Source organism: Budorcas taxicolor, chromosome 1 (genome assembly GCF_023091745.1).
Source record: "Budorcas taxicolor isolate Tak-1 chromosome 1, Takin1.1, whole genome shotgun sequence".
In the NCBI taxonomy this organism is placed as follows: domain Eukaryota; kingdom Metazoa; phylum Chordata; class Mammalia; order Artiodactyla; family Bovidae; genus Budorcas; species Budorcas taxicolor.
Genome location: NC_068910.1, coordinates 218204840 through 218224172, shown reverse-complemented (window position 1 = coordinate 218224172; position 19333 = coordinate 218204840). Strand labels below are relative to the sequence as shown.

The 19333-nt window shown below is 48.2% G+C and overlaps 1 protein-coding gene across 1 annotated transcript in view; it reads left to right on the top strand.

Annotated features, from left to right (window-relative positions):
• The window catches only part of TBC1D5 (TBC1 domain family member 5), a 595354-nt gene that overhangs the window by 554819 nt on the left and 21202 nt on the right, over positions 1-19333 (top strand). The window lies entirely within an intron of this gene.

Sequence of the window (19333 nt, the reverse complement as noted above, 5' to 3'; positions counted from 1 at the left end):
TGTCGACAGTCTAGACGCTGGCAGTGTAAGTTTAACTTTAGTTGAACAGGTTTTATAACCAACTTTTCACTTCTTTGTGCATCAATAAATTTATTTTTAACCAAAAACTCTGAGGAGCCTCTGAAAACAGAACCACAGGGAGCAGAATGCTGAGCCTTGACTTAATGCCCTGTTTAAGGCTTTAAAGAGGCCACCCTTTGGGGACAGATGAGACACTCATCTCCTCATGCTGGGCCTTCTTCCTCCTTCATTTGTCTTCAGCCTCATAATCTCCATCAAGACCAGGATGCTGATCACTGCCCCGGAGGCGAAGACAATGGTTTGGGGAGAGCTCCAGTGAAACAGAGATATTTAGAATCCCTGGCCAGAAATTCCTGTGGGTTTGAATTATCCTGTTAAGTGTGTCATTGACAACATTTGCTTCCTTGTGATGACCTTCCTTGAAACGAGGCATTGATTTCATCTTTTAATGCCACGTTGCCTTGGGTACAGGAACAGGAGGAGGAGCAGGAACTGCCCTGCAGTCCACCTGTGTGTGGCGTGGAAGAAAGTAAGGGCTTCTTGCGGTCCTGGGCCAGAGCTGAACTGAGGGGCTCCCGGGCGGCCCTCGCTCCACCCTGACCCGCCAGCCCGAGTCTCCTGCCCCTAGCGTCTCATCCTTCACTGGAGACACCGCGGTTTACCTTTTCCGGGAAGCTGCACTTGCCATCCCCTGGGCTTTCCCTCCAGAAGGGATGGCTGCGCTCCTGTCACAGGGATTCTAGGCCTGCTGAACAAAGCGGGGAGCTGTCAGGTGGCCTTCCCCTTGCCGTGAAACCTTCAGGGCAAGGCACACCTTTTTGGTTATTCCTCGTGAGTCAGCAAAGAGCTGACTCATTGGAAAAGACCCTGATGCTGGGAAAGATTGGCGGCAGGAGGAGAAGGGGACGACAGAGGATGAGATGGTTGAATGGCATCACCAACTCGATGGACATGAGTTTGAGTAAGCTCCGGGAGTTGGCGATGGACAGGGGAGGCCTGGCGTGCTGCAGTCCATGGGGTCGCAGAGCGTCGGACACGCCTGAGCCACGTGAGCAGCACCACCACGTCAGAGCTGTTGTGCCCAGAGGCTCGGTCAGAGGCTGGACGCCTCTTCCTGAGCCCTGCTGTCTCCCCCCGAGTCTTCTGCTCCCAGGTGCCCACGTGTCAGGCATTCGTGACTGGGGTGGGCGCCAGGGAGCCCGTGCCTCTCGCAGGGGAGGGAGGAGCAGAGATGGTGTCGCTTCCGGAGCCGTGCTGAGGGCGGGGGCGGCTCACCCACCCAGCGGCAGCCTGAGCCCAGAGGGAGTATCTACTCCCCAAGTCCTGTACCCAAAGGAGGCGACTTTTTCCTAGTTAAGTTTAAAGCATGTTTTAGGTTAGAAACAGTGTCCCTGGTAGCTCAGCTGGTGAAGAGTCTGCCTGAAGTACAGGAGACCCCGGTTCAATTCCTGGGTCAAGAAGATCCCTTGGAGGAGGGATAGGCTACCCACTCCTGTATTCTTGGGCTTCCCTGGTGGCTCAGATGGTAAAGAGCCTGTCTGCAATGTGGGAGACCTGGGTTCGAACCCTGGCTTGGGAAGATCCCCTGGAGGGGTCATGGCAACCCACTCCAGTATTATTGCCTGGAGACTCCCGTGGACAGAGGAGCCTGGAGGCTGTAGTCCACGGGGTCGCACAGAGTCAGACACGACTGGGCTGCTCAGCACAGCGCCACTCACAGTGTGGTTTAGTAAAGGCCCTCAAGAGGAGGTTATCAGTATTGGAAACCTTAGCATCTTTCCATTCTGTGGCAGTGAGGATAAAAAATACAGATGGGGTCGGGAAAACTTGGTAGCATTGACACAGTAACTAATAAGGTGAGGGAAGAAAAACAAAACCCATTTGACCATAAAAATAATAATAAACGTGATCTTCCACAGAGGGGTCACTGTTCATGCTTTATGAAGCCTCTTCATAAGCATGTCTGTCATTACAAATGCATCTGATTAGTTTGTCATAACTTTGATTAGATTAATAAAATTTGCTCATATACACTTGACCTTCATCTGAGGTGTTTGCTTGTGAAGTACAATTGGTCATGAGCAAACTTTAAATATGTGAAAAAGAGCAACCACCAAGACCATTCTCAGTCAGGACATTACAGTGTGGCTGAAGGATTTAAAAAGCCTCGACCACATGGATCACCAGAAGATAATATAACTGAGTTCCCACACTTCCTGTTTTTTTAAGATGATGGCAAACCCAGCCCTCTTTTCCCTGGGAATTGTCACCAACTTAATACAGTTCTGTCCATAGCCTTATCATTTCTAGTCAAATAGCATTTTCCAAAGTTACTTAGGTCAGTTGGTAGAAACTTGAAGAGCAGTCTCTGAAAGCATGATGAAAATAAGCCATGAACAAACTAGCTTTCCGTTAAATTCTAAAACGTTATGGGCTCTGTTGGAAACGGAGAGAAAAGAATGAAGAAACATATTTCAACTGGAAGACTAGTTACGGAAGGGGCGCTCTTCCCTCACCCCTACCGTTTGTTCCTGGACTAGACTAAGTCCTGGCTTCCTTGGGCGTATTTCCCAACTGTGTTTTCACCGTTAACGTTCCTGCTGCTCTGCTCTAAGACTCGCTGTGTCTTGCTCCTTCATCTAGAACACATTCCTTCCACACCTCATTTTGTGTCAGTTTCCCTTTGTGTGATTCTGTGCCGGTTTACACTGGCGTGGTTACGTCTGCAGGCAGCGGTTAACTCCCCTGACCCGGGGGAGTGGCCGTCTGTCGGGGATGCCCTGTGTCCCAGCCACGCTCCCTCCGTTCAGCTGCTGAAGCCCAGGGCCAGCTGGTCACGGGGGAGTGTCTGGCCTGGGCTGGTGGACTGGGTCTGTGTGCTGCGGGCCATGGTTTCCTTCCTCTGGAGTCTGCCCCCTGGTAGGCGAGGCTGGTCTAGAGCTTCCTGCAGGCTTCCTGGGGAGGGACCAGTGCCTGCCGACGATGGGTGGAGCTGGGTCCCAGCCTTCTGGTGGGCAAGGCCCGCTGTGTTTAGGGGAGACTTAGGCAGGCAGCCTGTCTGCTGAAGGGCAGGGCCATGTCCCTGCCCTGGTGGTCATTTGGCCTGAGGGGTCCCGGCCCTGGAACCCACAGGCTGCAGGCCGAGGCTAGCCCTTGGTGCTAGCCACCTGAGCGAGACGTCAGCCTCCAACAGGAGTCCGTGAGAGTGAATACTCCCCCAGTGCATCTGCCCCCGGCTTGTCTGTCACCAGCTAAGTCCCAGCTGCTGCCAGCCCCCGCCCCCTCCCCCAGCAACCCCCCAAGACGAGCAGCCAGGTCTGCCCCAGGCCCTTATGAGGTCGCTGCTTGGGTCTGGGATCTCTGTGGGCACCCTCCAAGAGTGGAGTCTGCTTCCCCAACCCTACGGAGCTCTTGCATTCAAGCCCCTCTGCCCTGCAGAGCCAAGGGCTCTGGGGGCACCTCCTCCGGACACTGGTCCGCAGGCTGGGGCCCGGCCTGGGACTCCACACACTCACTCCTGGGGAAGAGCTGCTGCAGTCTCACCTCCTCCCGGGTCTGGGCCGCCCGCCCGGCTGATGCAGGCTCGGTTGTATCTCGAGTGCCCCTCCTGCCATCTTGTCGTGATTTCTTCTGTATGTCTTTGGATGTAGAATATCTTTTGGTAGGTGCCAGTCTTTCTATTGATGAAAGCTCAGCAGTTAGCTGTGATTTTGGTGTGCTCGTGACGGGAGGCGAGCTTGAGGTTCTCTTACTGAATAAGCCCGTCTGACAATGCCTCTTCCCTGCGACAGTGCAGGCTCTCAGGCTAGCATCTAGGATGGCTGACAGGTGACCCCTCTGTCAGCCTCCCCTCCGGGAGGCCCTCTTGGAGGACATCCACAGCGAGGACAGAATCGTCAACAAGGCCGTGAAAGCTTGCAGTGCGTGCCTGGGTTCCTTCACGGGTGCCCTCACTTACCTCAAGGATTCCACTAACCAGGCAGTGGAAAGAGCTGGTAACCGATACCATTAACCTGCCCTGCATCCCACACACACACCCACCACCATACAGTCCAGAACCTGGCCGAGGTCCCAGCACGCAGTCGTGCCCCAGTCAGTCCAGAATGAACTGGGACATCGCTTCCCCTCAGGAGACACTCGGTCTAGACCGGACAGTCTCTGGGGCTGGAGCATGTCTGCATACTCCACACGCATCTTACCCATCCATCATCATGTGAAGATACATACTCTGTGAAACATGAAGAGCAGTACTTTGGAAAATGAAGTTGAAGAAAAAAGAAGGAAACCAGCAAGGAACCACTAGATAATTATGCTAACATTTATAGACGTCTTAAATTCATCTCTAGACAGCACACTTTAGTAGCATCCAGCTAGACTATTAATAGCTCTTTGCCCCCCAGGATGAATGGGTGTTGAATTTCTCTCAGTATCTGTAATCAGAGTCACCCATCCGTAGGCTCTATTATGACTGAACTCCTTTTTTGATATCCTTGATGAAAGTCTCCAAATTAGGGTTGAAGGTTGGGTCAGTACAAGATTCTTTCCCCGCCCCCAAATAAATGAGCAGGCCTAATTCTTTTTGCTAGGAACTGAGATTTAAATTTCTGAGATGGACTGATAAATGTAAAGACTTTCAGGGCAGGGCTTTGCATTTCATTCCAGTGAAGGTGTCATTATTTAGGATGCTTTCAGTTGAATATAATGGAAATCCTGACTCAAACTGATCCAAATAGAAACAGGTTATTAGCTCAAATAAGTCCAAAGAACTTCTCATTCCTTGGCTACACTTGGAATTACCTGGAGAGTTTAGAAAGCACCAGGATCGGAAGTACTGAATCAGAATCTCTCCTGTGGGGCTTGGATCCTGGTAATTGCTGGAAGCTTCCGGGGTTGTTCAGATATGCAGGCGAGGTTTGGGGCGGATGATGCCGAAACTCAGGGACGCCTCCCGGGCCCGGGTTCCCGCCACCCTTTGTGCTGCCTTGCTCAGAGTAGAGCACGTAGACCTGCCTTGCTCCCGTCCTCCACGCAGAAGCAGGGAGAGGAGAGAGGCCATGTCTTCCGCGGCCCCGGCTTAGGTTGGCCTCCCCTTCCAGGAGGCTTCTGGCTGCAAGGCCCCCGTCGGAAAGGCCGGCAGTGAAGGGGGGAGCACCAGCGCCCACCCCCACCCAGGAGCCAGAGTCCATTCAGGCTGCCATCGGCGCCCTGGTCTCCAAACCAGAGCTGCTCTGCAGGCGGTTGCTTCTGTGACAGCATAAATCAATTTGATCGTCGTGAGTGTGTTCATCTTCAAAGGAACAGGAATGTTCGTGACCGTTTTGTCAGAGGCAGTTTGTGTGTTCCCCCGAAACACCACGCCGTACAGCGTCGTTGCAAATCCCTGGACCCATGGGGAAAACGGGCTTGGGGGGCAGCATTCAGAAAGGTCATCAGTGACCCTGCAGTGGGGACCCAGCTGATCTGCCACGTTAAAACGGTTATGAAAACGAGCAGTGCAATAAATAGGGCCCTTCACCTGCACGGCACCTGCAGCTTGGCTGGGAAGTGAGCGCAGGAGAGGTCACAGCTCCTGCGCTATGATGAAGGGATGGAAGGAGAGTTCTCTGGAACCTGACACATTAGGGTTACATGTGCTGCTCATCACACAGGCTGTGAACTGGGGTCACTGACAGACATGTGAAGTGTGTGCGTGTGTACACCCTGTCTTCCTGGGTGTCTGGGTCCAGCTTCATGCATGTGTGCACCCCTGTCTTCCTGAGTGTCTGGGTCCATCTTTGCGCATGTGTACACCCTGTCTCCCTGGGTGTCTGGGTCCAGCTTCGTGCATGTGTACACCCCGTCTTCCTGGGTGTCTGGGTCCAGCTTCATGCATGTGTACACCCTGTCTCCCTGGGTGTCTGGGTCCAGCTTCGTGCATGTGTACACCCCGTCTTCCTGGGTGTCTGGGTCCAGCTTCATGCATGTGTAAACTCTGTCTTCCTGGGTATCTGGGTCCATCTTCGTACATATGTACACCCTGTCTTCCTGGGTGTCTGGGTCCAGCTTCATGCATGTGTAAACTCTCTGTCTTCCTGGGTGTCTGGGTCCAGCTTTGTGTGTGTGTAAACTCTCTGTCTTCCTGGGCGTCTGGGTCCAGCTTCGCACTGTTCTCTGCGTTCACCCTGTGTTTCTCGTGGGTGCAGCCCTGCACGAGCAAACCTGGGATTCACGCTCTGCCCCGTGTGCCCTCATCCACCAGTCTCACTGGAACAAACTCACATCTTCAGTACAAACATCTTAACAGCACTGTCTCTACTCTGGGTGTGCTGGGCAGCTTCTGAGTTGGGTTGGGTTGAGGAAAGGAAAATACGAAAAGGTTGCACTTCCCGTATGAATCTTTTGTTCTCAGTGCTCTGCTCAGTGACAGTATACTGCTGATGAGAACTTTTAGAGTAAGTCCATTTTTTTCAGTTTATTGGGGAACGGTTGATTTACAAGGTTGTGTTTTAGGTGTGCAGCAGTGACCCGGTTACACACACACACACACATCCACTCTTTTGTAGCCACCACCCCCGGTGTCTCTAACCCCAGTTTTCTCACCAAGTGTTGACTCCGCGTCTGCATCCCGCTCAGAGTCCTGGGGGGGCTCCTTGCCCGGGATCCGTCTGGGAGTGCGCCCGCAGGACCCTCACACCCTCGCCCTGTGCAGCCTTGGCTCAAGCTCCGCTCAGAGCCTCGGCCTTCGAGGGACGTGCAACCGTCCCAGGCGCTTCGCTCCGAGCGCCGTCTCACCCAGCCTGGGCTGCTCTTCTGACCGGAACGATTCACACGGGCACAGGAGTCCTGGAGTTCCCGCCGGTCTCTGTCCAAGCACTTCTGTCTCACGGAGCCTTCCCACCGCCCTCCTGAAGCTTCAGGCACTTCAGGAGGCCGCTGTGGGCCTACTGAAGCTCAAGAGTCCAGTCATCCCCTAACCTCGGAAGACGGGTACGTCCAGGGTTATCTGCAGACGCTTCCTTTGCTTTCGCTGTTAGAGAGCTGCTTGTATTTAGTTAATAATGTAAGACTCAGCCTTCGCATTAATTGTGTCTGTAACAGTAACACTAACAGATACTGTGTCTGGCACTTGGTAAGTATCTAGGAAGGCTGTTGAGTGAAGGCTGTTGAGGGCTTTTTGTGCAGTGCAGGGATTCAGGTGCTTTAGACTTCCTTTGGGCCTTTGCTGAAGCCTGAAAAGTCACCTCACTGGGACTTCCCTGGTGGCCGAGTGGTTCAGACTAAACCTTCCCGTGCAGGGGCACAGGTTCAGTTCCTGCTCAGGGAGCTGAGATCCCACACGCCTCGTAGCCAAAATACCAAAACATAAAACAGAAATGATGTTGTAGCCAATAAAACCTGTAGAGATGGTCCACCCCAAAAAAAGGAAAATCTTCAGGAAGGAAAAAGTCACCTCTTGCCCAGTGGCATTCTTCAGCCTGAAATCCGGAAACTGTCAGGAGCTATTGGTCCACAGTGAGAAATGGGAGTTTTACAAGTTAGCTTTATGGACAGAATATTTTAAAGTGTGATAGGTGTGTGAATAAACCAGTAATTTAGACAATTATTCCATCTCTTTTTTTTTTATTCCAGAAGTCTCAGAATTGGTAACGTTTGTGTTCATCAAAGCCATTCCAACACTTGCTTTCCTTTTACCAGTTGTGACTTCAAGTATTTAAGCATGCTTGATCCTCAGCTGGTATTTCCGTGGGACACGCTTTTTGTTTGTCCCTAATGGAACATACGGGGTCAGTGAGCCCAGAGAACGGTGCACATTGCATCCTCACACGGGTCAGTTAGCTTCGCTGTAGAGAAGCAGGCTTGGCCGTGGCCCTCCGGTCTGGGTCCGCCATTGTGCGGACGCCTCCTTCCGCACAGCAGGGGAGGCGCGCAGATGGTGATACCGGCCAGCAGCTCTGAGAAGCCCCGCTGGAGGTCCGGTGCTGGCTGCCTGCTTGCGTCAGTTGGTTTGATCACGTTTAAGAGAAGAGGGGAAAACCCTCAATAAATGAACTAACATCTGTGCTGATTGGCATGGTGGAGGAGAGAACCATTCCGGTTTACAAAAGATTGGTCAGGTTCCTAATTATTAAGACACAGCATGAAGGTGATGGCCTCAATGGCCAAAAGATGGGGACATGTCCCCATAAATGCCCTTTAATTAGCCTGCTAAATACACTCCCTTTTAGGAGAGATCTTTCCCCCCAGTTTAAATGTTCAGAAAACAGGCAATTGCCTTAACAACTGTGCCTAATGTTTTTTCTACCTTTTGAATTTTTAAAGGCTAGGAAATTCCTAAGACCCACCATACACATATGATTATTTATTTAAAAGAGCATTAACAGGATTTTTGAAAATACTAAGGTTTGTAACTATGCTAGTATGGTTTTATTCTTGTGTTTTAATCTATGTGAGGTTGCCCTAGTTAAAGATTTTATTTTAATGTCTAATATTTTTGTTTCAGAAATGTAAGTTTTTTCAGTCTACTTTAGAATTTATGATACATGATCCAGTTTTCTGTCATCATTCTTATTTTTTCTGTTTACACTATTGTTTTTGGAATCAACCTCCAGAAGCGCAGAGTTAGACTAAAGTAGCTCACGATGTTGAAGTGGTAATAGGCAAAAAAGCATATTTCTGAAAGCTAAGCATATTGAATAATTTAATATTACTTAATCATATTATTAATAATCATATCATTTAATAATTCAATCACATTACTTATGATTATTAAAATATCTTCAGAAACTCTGGGATGAATTTAAACAAATTTAAACACCATAGATTACGAACACAGAGAACCATTTTCTTTTTATTACATTTGTGTTTGAAAAGCATCCTTTATTCTCTGATACTCATACACAGCCTCCATCTATCAAGAGTTAAAGGGGAGAACATGCATAACCCAACAAAATTATCTCACATTTGGCTTTAAAATAGGTGTTTGTGTGTACAGTAGAATGAGTTGGTCCCTAACAGTGTAAGGATTAATTCTGAACAGGACAGTGAGGCTACTCTGGAAGACCTGGCTGAGGGAGCTGGGAAAGCTGTCCTGGTAGGCTGTCACCGTGCTTCTCGCCCCCATCCCACACTCACTGAGAAGAGTCCCTTGGACTTTCACCAAGTGGGCATCTAAGCATGCAGCCATCGGTTAAAACATAGAGCAGGGACGTAGTGAAGCGATTCACGACCTTCCCAGCGGCGCTGGAAGCTGTGTTCAGGAGTATACCTAAATCCCCACCATTCGGAGTGTGGTCCCAGCCCAGCTGTGTAGTCACCCCAGAAGCTTGTCAGAAGTACTGAGGCTCAGGCCCCAGTCAGACCTGCTAAAGAGACTTCTCCAGGTGACTTTCATGCCTATTAAATGCTGAAAGGAGTGTGTCTAAGATTGATGGAACACCAAATCAGAAAAATGAGATTTTCTGTAGATAAAGCCAGCTTCAGATACGCCCTAGTGTGAGCATGTTCTTCTGGTGGGTGATGGGGACGTGCCCTCCAAGCGTGTGCTCTGCTTTGTGGTCGTTTGGCTCGAATTAGCGCCTGTAATCCTCAAGAGACGCTCTGAGGTCGGTGCTAGAATTATCGGCCATTTCTCAGATGAGAGAACCGAGGCATAGAGAGGCTGTGTTGAAATCCCATCTGCAAAGAAAGCTACTGGGCATGACAGGACAATGGGTAGCTTCTGCCTTATCAGAGCCAGAAGGCTAAAATCAGATGAGAAACTAAGATCTTCTTTTACTTCCTCAATAAAAATTATGAGAGGCAGTGGGATAAGGGGAAACTTCTTTCTCTTCATTTTGTGAGCTCCGCCTGTTCTACTTGTCAAATATCTATAATCTGTATCCCCTGTGTCCCACCCGTGGCAAGCTCGTGATTGGAGTCACTTACTTTAACCTGCCCACACCTGACTTCGAAAGGATATTGGAACTCTTTCACATGTGGACCAGTGAAGTGAGTGTAGATTTAATATGCATTTGGTCAATCTGAGGGAATTGCTGAAAGGCACGTGGCAGTTTGGAAGAGAAGCTGTCTGCATAGAAGCGTGAGCGTCTCCCTCCCTTCTCCAGGTGAGCTGCCCGCAGCTGTTGCTGGGCTGCTGTGGCGGCGGGTTGGGATGGTCCCTGCTGGGGAGCAGCTGAGGCGGCGTGACCAGAGAGCCTGGCTGGCAGGCACCTGGTTTCTGCCTCTCCGGGCTTGTTTCATGGCAGGTGGCTTCTACCTTTATAAGGAGCACGACTTTCCTTCTTTATTTTGGTAAAATAGGCACAACGTAAAATCTACCACCTGCATCATTGTGAAGTGTCTCATTCAGTGGCATTGAATTCTTTCATGATACAGTGTGTCTGCCTGCATCACTCTTCTTATCCTGCAAATTTAAAACTCTGTACCCATTAAACAGTAGTAACTTTCTCTCAACTACCATTTGTCTTTATGTCTTAATGATTCTGACCCCTCTAAGTACCTCATGTAAATGCTACTCTGTGAAAATACGATTCAGTATTTGTATTTTGTGACTTATTTCACTGAGCGTAATATTCTCAAGTTTTGCCCATGTTGTAGCATGTCAGAATTTTCTTCCTTTTTAAGGCTGAATAATATTCCATTGTGTGTACAGCATGTTTTGCTTACCCATCCATGTGTCGGTGGACACCTGGGTTGTTTTTACACTTTAGCTATTATGAATAATGCTCCAGTGAACATAACTGTACGGATTTTTTTTTTTTTGAAACTGCTTTCAACTATTTGGGGTAGGTATATACTCAGAAATGGGATTGCTGGATCATTCTGTAATTCCATTTTTACTTTTTGAGTAATATTTATACTAGTGATAGAAGCAAGGCCCGATGCTGTAAAAGAGCAATATTGCATAGGAACCTGGAAAGTTAGGTCCATGAATCAAGGCAAATTGGAAGTGGTCAAACAGGAAATGGCAAGAAGGAGCATCAATATTTTAGGAATCAGTGAACTAAAAGGGACTGGAATGGGTGGGTTTAACTCAGATGACCACTACATCTACTACTGCGGGCAGGAATCCCTTAGAAGAAATGCAGTAGCCATCATAGTCAACAAGAGAGTCCGAAATGCAGTACTTGGATGCAATCTCAAAAATGACAGAATGATCTCTGTTCGTCTCCAAGACAAACCATTCAATATCACGGTAATCCAAGTCTATGCCCCGACCAGTAACACTAAAGAAACTGAAGTTGAACGATTTTATGAAGACCTACAAGACCTTCTAAAACTAACACCCCAAAAAGATGTCCTTTTCATTCTAGGGGACTGGAATGCAAAAGTAGGAAGTCAAGAAACACCTGGAGTGACAGGCAAATTTGGCCTTGGAATATGGAATGAAGCAGGGCAAAGGCTAATAGAGTTTTGCCAAGAGAATGCAGTGGTCATAGCAAACACCCTCTTCCAACAACACAAGAGAAGACTCTACACATGGACATCACCAGATGGTCAACACTGAAATCGGATTGATTATATTCTTTGCAGCCAAAGATGGAGAAGCTCTATACAGTCAGCAAAAACAAGTCTGGGAGCTGCCTGTGGCTCAAATCATGAACTCCATATTGCCATATTTGGACCTAAATTGAAGAAAGTGGGGAAAACCACTAGACCATTCAGGTATGACCTAAATAAAATCCTTTATGATTATACAGTGGAAGTGAGAAATAGATTTAAGGGACAAGATATGATAGAGTGCCTGATGAACTATGGGCAGAAGTTCATGGCACTGTACAGGAGACAGGACTCAAGACCATCCCCAACAAAAAGAAATGCAAAAAGGCAAAATGGTTGTCCAAGGAGGTCTTACAAATAGGTGAGAAAAGAAGGTAAGCTAAAGGCAAAGGAGAAAGCAAAGATATACCCATTTGAATGCAGAGTTCCAAAAAATATCAAGGAGAGATAAGAAGTCTTTCTCAGTGATCAGTGGAAAGAAATAGAGGAAAACAATAGAATGGGAAAGACTAGAGATCTCTTCAAGAAAATTAGAGATACCAAGGGAACATTTCATACAAAGATGGGCTCAATAAAGGACACAAATGGTATGGACCTAACAGAAGCAGAAGATATTAAGAGGTGACAAGAATACACAGAACTATGCAGAAAAAATCTTCACAACCCAGATAATCACGATGGTGTGATCACTCACCTAGAACCAGACATCCTGGAATGTAAAGTCAGGTGGGCCTTAGAAAGCATCACTACAAACAAAGTTAGTGGAGGTGATAGAATTCCAGTTGAGCTGTTTCAAATCCTAAAAGACGATGCTGTGAAAGTGCTGTACTCAATATGCCAGCAAATATGGAAAACTCAGCAGTGGCCACAGGACTGGAAAGGTCAGTTTTCATTCCAATTCCAAAGAAAGGCAATGCCAAAGAATGTTTAAACTACCGCACAATTGTACTCGTCTCACACACTAGCAAAGTAATGCTCAAAATTCTCCAAGCCAGGCTTCAACAGTATGTGAACTGTGAACTTCCAGAAGTTCAAGCTGGATTTAGAAAAGCCAGAGGAACCAGAGATCAAATTGACAGTATCTGTTGGATCATTGAAAAAGCAAGAGAATTTCAGAAAACAACATCTATTTCAGCTTTATTGACTATGCCAAAGCCTTTGACTGTGTGGATCACAACAAACTTTGGAAAATTCTTAAAGAGACAGGAATACCAGACCACCTTACCTGCCTCCTGAGGAATCTGTATGCAGGTCAACTAGCAACAGTTAGAACTGGACGGAACAACAGACTGGTTCCAAATTGGGAAAGGAGTCCGTCAAGGCTGTATATTGCCACTCTGCTTATTTAACTTATATGCAGAGTACATCATGAGAAACGCTGGCCTGGAAGAAACACAAGCTGGAATCAAGATTGCCAGGAGAAATATCAGTAATCTCAGATATGCAGATGACACCACCCTTATGGCAGAAAATGAAGAGGAACTAAAGAGCCTCTTGATGAAAGTGAAAGAGGAGAGTGAAAAAGTTGGCGTAAAGCTCAACATTCAGAAAACGAAGATCATGGCATCCAGTCCCATCACTTCATGGCAAATAGGTGGGGAAACAGTGGAAACAGTGTCAGACTTTATTTTGGGGGGCTCCAAATCACTGCAGATGGTGATTGCAGCCATGAAATTAAAAGACACTTACTCCTTGGAAGGAAAGTTATGACCAAGCTAGACAGCATATTCAAAGCAGAGACATTACTTTGCCAACAAAGGTCCGTCTAGTCAAGGCTATGGTTTTTCCAATAGTCAAGTATGGATGTGAGAATTGGACTATAAAGAAAGCTGAGAGCTGAGAGAATTGATGCTTTTGAACTGTGGTGTTGGAGAAGACTCTTGAGAGTCCCTTGGGCTGCAAGGAGATCCAACCAGTCCATCCTAAAGGAGATCAGTCCTGGGTGTGGATTGGAAGGACTGATGTTGAAGCTGAAACTCCAGTACTTTGGCTGTCTGATGCGAAGAGCTGACTCATCTGAAAAGACCCAGATGCTGGGAGGGATTGAGGGCAGGAGAAGGGGACGACCCAGGATGAGATGGCTGGATGACATTCACCGACTCAATGGACATGAGTTTGGGTAAACTCTGGGAGTTGCTGATGGCCAGGGAGGCCTGGCGTGCTGCAATTCATGGGGTCTCGAAGAGCTGGGCATGACTGAGCAACTGAACTGAACTGAGCATACTCTTTTCCTTATATTCCTACTAACAGTGTACCAGGGTTCCAATTTTTCTACATCCGCACCAACAGTTGTTATTATCTGATTTTTGGATAGTAGCCATCCTGATAGCTATGAGATGGTATGTCATTGTTTCAACTTGCATTTCCTTAGTGTTTAGTAATGTTGAATATCTTTTCATGTACTTGTTAGCCGTTTCTATATCTTCCTAGGAAAAATGTCCAAGTCCTTCCTACATTTCTTAATCAAGTTGGGTTTTTGTTTCTTTCCCTTGCTGTTGAGTTCTAAGCCTTCTCTGTGTATTCTGTATTCGCCCCTTATCAGACACGTGGTCAGCAAGCAGCCTCTCCCATTCTGCGGGCTGCCTTTTTACCTGGTGTCCACAGGTGCTGTGCGTCTCAGTGCTGGGACACAGCGCCGCTTCAGTGGCGGAGAAACAAAAGTGTCTGCTTGTGTGCGTCCTGCTCCTAGCTAGCCTCCTAGCCATATCAACCTTTATTTATAAAACAAAGGGTTGAAATGAGTTATCTCTAAAGGAAACTCCAGCACTGAAATGGTACGATTTACTAAGTACCTTAAGTTTTGAGTTTCAGTCCTAAATTTCTAAATGAAATTTCTTTTTCATTCACATTTACCATGTTTGTTTATATCCTGTTTGAAAACAGGAGCCATTTTGTTTACTGGGAATTTGATAACCATCTTTATTGTTTTAAGCATCTTTAAGAGTCCCATTCTTTCCAGACAGCCATGATGCTCCCACTTTACGTGCAGAGAGAAACACCACTACCCTGAAACTGCCGCTCCGGGGTTGTACCGCAGACATCAGACCAAACACTGTAACCGTTAACCTTTTCACAGATTATTCATATAACTCATTCTCACCACTTAGTATTGTTTGGAGAACAGATTTGTTTAGACTGTAGTGTTGCTTAGAGTTTGACTTGAAATACATTTTGGTAATTTAAAAATATTAATATATCTTGGTAATCACCTTTTACTTTTTTCTTATTTCTTTATTATATTATTTAAATAATATTTTGATTTGATTATTACAAAAACATAATCTGATTTCATTGTACAAAATCCAGGAAAAAATGACCTGCAATGCTGCCGTTTGGAGAAAACCCATCAGTATATGCATTATTGTTAAGCGCTCTCCCATGTGAACGTGCAGTTTTAAGTTGCATGATGCTCTGTGCATCAGTGTGCCACCAGTCGCCCGAGTCCCCTCTCACTGGGTGGTCAGCATTGGGAATATGCACGTGCGTGTTGCCATCACCAGGGTGAGGAATTTCCTGGCACTGTTCACACAGGTGTCTGTCATTCCTTGGAATAACTGTATAGGACTATGTTAATCTAGAGACAGCGAAAGGAACAGTTATTGAGCGTTTACCATGTGCAAAGCACCTCATCTGGAACATCTCGTATAATTCAGTCCCCAGGCATGCGCTGAGTTAGGGGTTATTATTATTCCCAATCGTCCCCAGGAAACCAGCTCAGCAAGCTGGGCCGTGGGGCAGGCCCAGGGACTGTCCGTGCTTGTGAGATGCACACTGTGCAGGGCTGCTGAGCAGCCGCAGTGCTCCCGGCGGCTCTCCCGTGGGCCCTCCTCTGCAGACGTAGGGCACGCTGGCCAACACGCCATCGCACTGTGTGTGTGTGTGTATGTCACCCTGGTGTAGCCACAGCTGTGTGTGTCACCCTGGTGTAGCCACAGCTGTGTCTCTGTGTGTGTGTGTGTGTGTCGCCCTGGTGTAGCCACAGCTATGTCTATGTGTGTCTGTCGCCCTGGCGTAACCACAGCTGCGTCTCTGTGTGTGTGTGTGTGTGTGTGTGTGTGTTGCCCTGGTGTAACCACAGCTGTGTCTGTGTGTGTGTGTGTGTGTGTCTGTGTCTGTGTCTGTGTGTGTTGCCCTGGTGTAACCACAGCTATGTCTCTGTGTGTGTGTGTCGCCCTGGTATAACCACAGCTGTGTCTCTGTGTGTGTATGTGTGTGTGTGTGGCCCTGGTGTAGCCACAGCTATGTGTGTCACCCTGGTGTAACCACAGCTGTGTGTGTCGCCCTGGTGTAACCACAGCTGTGTGTGTCACCCTGGTGTAACCACAGCTGTGTCTGTGTGTGTGTGTGTGTGTGTGTGTGTGTGTGGCCCTGGTGTAACCACAGCTGTGTCTGTGTGTGTGTGTGTGTGTGTGTCTGTGTCTGTGTCTGTGTCTGTGTCTGTGTGTGTTGCCCTGGTGTAACCACAGCTGTGTCTGTGTGTGTCTGTGTGTGTATGTGTCTCTCTGTGTGTCTGTGTGTCTCTGTGTGTGTGTGTCTGTGTGTGTGTATGTGTCTCTCTGTGTGTCTGTGTGTCTCTGTGTGTGTGTGTCTGTGTGTGTGTCTCTGTGGTATCTGTGTATGTCTGTGTGTGTCTGTGTGTGGTGTCTGTGTGTCTTTGTGTATGTGTATGTGTCTGTGTGTCTCTGTCTGTGTATGTGTCTGTGTGTGCCTGTTTGTGTCTCTGTGTGTGTCTGTGTGTGCCTGTGTCTGTCTGTGTGTGTGTGTGTATCTGTGTCTCTGTGTGTGTCTGTGTGTGCCTGTGTCTGTCTATGTGTCTGTGTGTGCCTGTGTCTGTGTGTGTGTATCTATGTCTGTGTGTGTCTCTGTGTGTCTGTGTCTCTGTGTGTGCCTGTGTCTGTCTCTGTGTGTATCTGTGTCTCTGCGTGTATCTCTGTGTGCCTGTGTCTGTCTGTGTGTGTCTCTGTGTGTCTGTATCTCTGTGTGTATGTGTCTCTGTGTGTGCCTGTGTCTGTGTGTGTGTGTGTATGTATCTCTGTGTGTGCCTGTGTCTGTCTGTGTGTGTGTATGTATCTCTGTGTGTGCCTGTGTCTGTCTGTGTGTGTCTGTGTGTATCTGTGTCTCTGTGTGTGCCTGTGTGTGTGTGTGTGTATCTGTGTCTCTGTATGTGTCTCTGTGTGTGCCTGTGTCTGTGTGGGTCTGTGTATCTGTGTCTCTGTGTGTGTGTGTCTGTGTGTGCCTGTTTGTGTCTCTGTGTGTGTCTGTGTGTGTGTGTGGCCCTGGTGTGACCACGGCTTCCGCAGGACACCGAGGCCTCTGCACTCTGCTTCCTCAGCCTCTCCGTTCCCTTCCCGCCCGCCCCTTGCTGACCATCCGCGGGCAGCGGGCTCTCTCCCGTCTGCTGGCCGCCGTGTGTAGCCCACCCCTGCCGGTGGGGTCGGTCTCATCCCCGTGGGCTCCGCGGACCCCGCCCTCGGGCCCTTCCTGTCCCCCTTTCTCCAAACTGGGAGCGCTGAGGGCTGCAGTGGGCAGGCCCCGCTGCTGCTGGGTTCCCCAGCAGGCTGGGGTCGGGCCCAGCCCCCAGAGCACCGTCTCTGAAGGAGATGAGGCGGCGGGAAGACTCCAGCCCAGCCCAGATCTGCTCTCCACTCCTCACCCAGCTGCGGGCTCTTTGCCCTGGTTCCCGGCTTTTCCGATTGTACTCCTTTGTTCACTGGGTCCCTGCCTCCTGAAACATCTTTATTCCTCATTTCCTCCAAGCCCAGTCCCTCTTGAAGACTCATCAGAAATGCTGCTGCTTGCTGAAAATCTTTCATTTCCGCCTCCACTCCTTGAAAGCTGGCTGCCCTGCCCGTGCTGGTGAAGGCTCCTCTCATATCTGCTGTGAAGCTTAATGCCTTAGCCCTCTCGTGCCGCCTTGCGCCTCTCGCGCCGCCTCTCGCGCCTCTTCCCGAGTTTGCAGAGGCCAGAACACATCTCTTGCTCATTACTGTGTTTCCCACAAGCCCTAATGCAGTACCAATGGATATATGTGTTGAAGAAATGAATTAATAAATAAGTAATAAAGTACAAAAGCTCATCCTGTTATTAACCAAGAAAGAACATAAAGACATGGAAGCACTTAACAAAATTGATCTATAAAATCCACATGTTAGAGAGCAATTTAAACAGTTTGATGCATAGAATATATGAGTGAAAGTGTAATGATATATCAGCTATTCGGGGGAGAATGGTGGTAGAAATACCACTTTTTACAAAGCAAGTTCAAAACACATTTCTCCAGATAGTCTAAACAAAAATCATTCGAGAAACGAAACGGAACACAAACAATCATACCTGAATGAAGGGAAATGACTTAGTAAGCCATTTAGGGATGGGTCTGAACACTGTAAATGGTGAGCTTCTCCTAAAGGAAACTGAGATACGAAGGCACTCCTTGGAAGGGCCTGGTAATCGAGTATAAGGAGGAATATGTACAGGGGAGAACTGGGAGTCGGGGGCAGGCGACCTGGGCTCTCACAGCGCCGCCTCCACGTTGGCATTGCCTCAGAGGAGGTGGCATGCGGAGGCGCCCGTGTCATGTGGGACATAGTGAGAGAACCCCCTGCATGGGCTCGCTGTGAGGGGTGAGTGAGGTCCTGCCGGCAGAGCCCAGGGCTGGGCCTGCCACAGCCCCGCGAAAGGTCCCGGAGCCGGCGGTGTGCTCCTCCGCAGACTGGCCCATGCTCGCGCTCCTTCCCCGGAGGCTGCCAGGCCCCTCTGGTGCTGCGCTGCTCACACGGTCTGCCGGCGGCCCGCCTCCTCATCCTCCACCAGTTTCTCGCCCCACACATCGGTGACTCTGCAGAACTTGAGTCAGTGGTGGGCTCCCAAGTCCTAACTCATCCTTCTGGGTGGACCACATAAAAATGTTTAAACCAGAGACCAGTGTCTCCTAAGAGTGAATCACCAACCTCCGTATTAAAAATCGGTTCTACTTCCTCATGAGTTAAATTACTAATTTAAAGTACAACATGTTTTTTATTAAGAGAAACTAGCTCACAGAGAAATTTGGCTGAGAATAGACAACTGTTAAGGCCCTTTCATGTACAGAATGCTGTGCTTTAATAAATCATGATGTTGTAATAGAAAAAAAAAATCAGTTCTATTGTTTTGACCTGATTTTAAACATTAAAGAATAATGTCCTTTGTGGAGTACCTGTTCTGTGCCAGACACTCTCCACGTGTTGCCGTTTGGGTCTCATCAGTACCTTGGGGGAAAAGGTGAAACTGTTTGAGATTACACAGCCAGTGTCCTCAAACTGGCAGAAAGAGGATTCGAACCCAGGTGTATCTACTGCACACCACCCACTTCCACCATCCTGCCTCCCGTAACGGAAGGCAGAACATGTATGCGAAGGCAAGTATAATGAGCACTTTTCTTCATATCTTATTTATACATAAAAATGACACTAACTGGTTGGTTTTATAAAATTTCAAGGCAATTAGCCAAGCATTTGTTTTTGATTACAGAGGACCATTAATGAAAGCAAATGACTAAAGCTGTCTGTGTCTGAGGCATGTGGAGCCTCAGAAGCTGAGATAGAAATGGAAAGTCTCTTTCCACAATTTTAGAATCTGGATTCTCGGCTCTTTCTTTTGTCTGTAGTTATATAAAAGAGTGAAGAATAAATGACAAACCACCCTTGCGCCAAGTGATTCCATTTCTATTTATAAAGTCTGAGTGATCCTCCAAGGGCTTGGGTGTATTTTCATTAAGCAAACTCCAGCAAGACCGTGTACTGGATTTAATATTCCAAATGGAAGAGTTTCTTGGGCCCCTCCGCCTGTTTCAGCT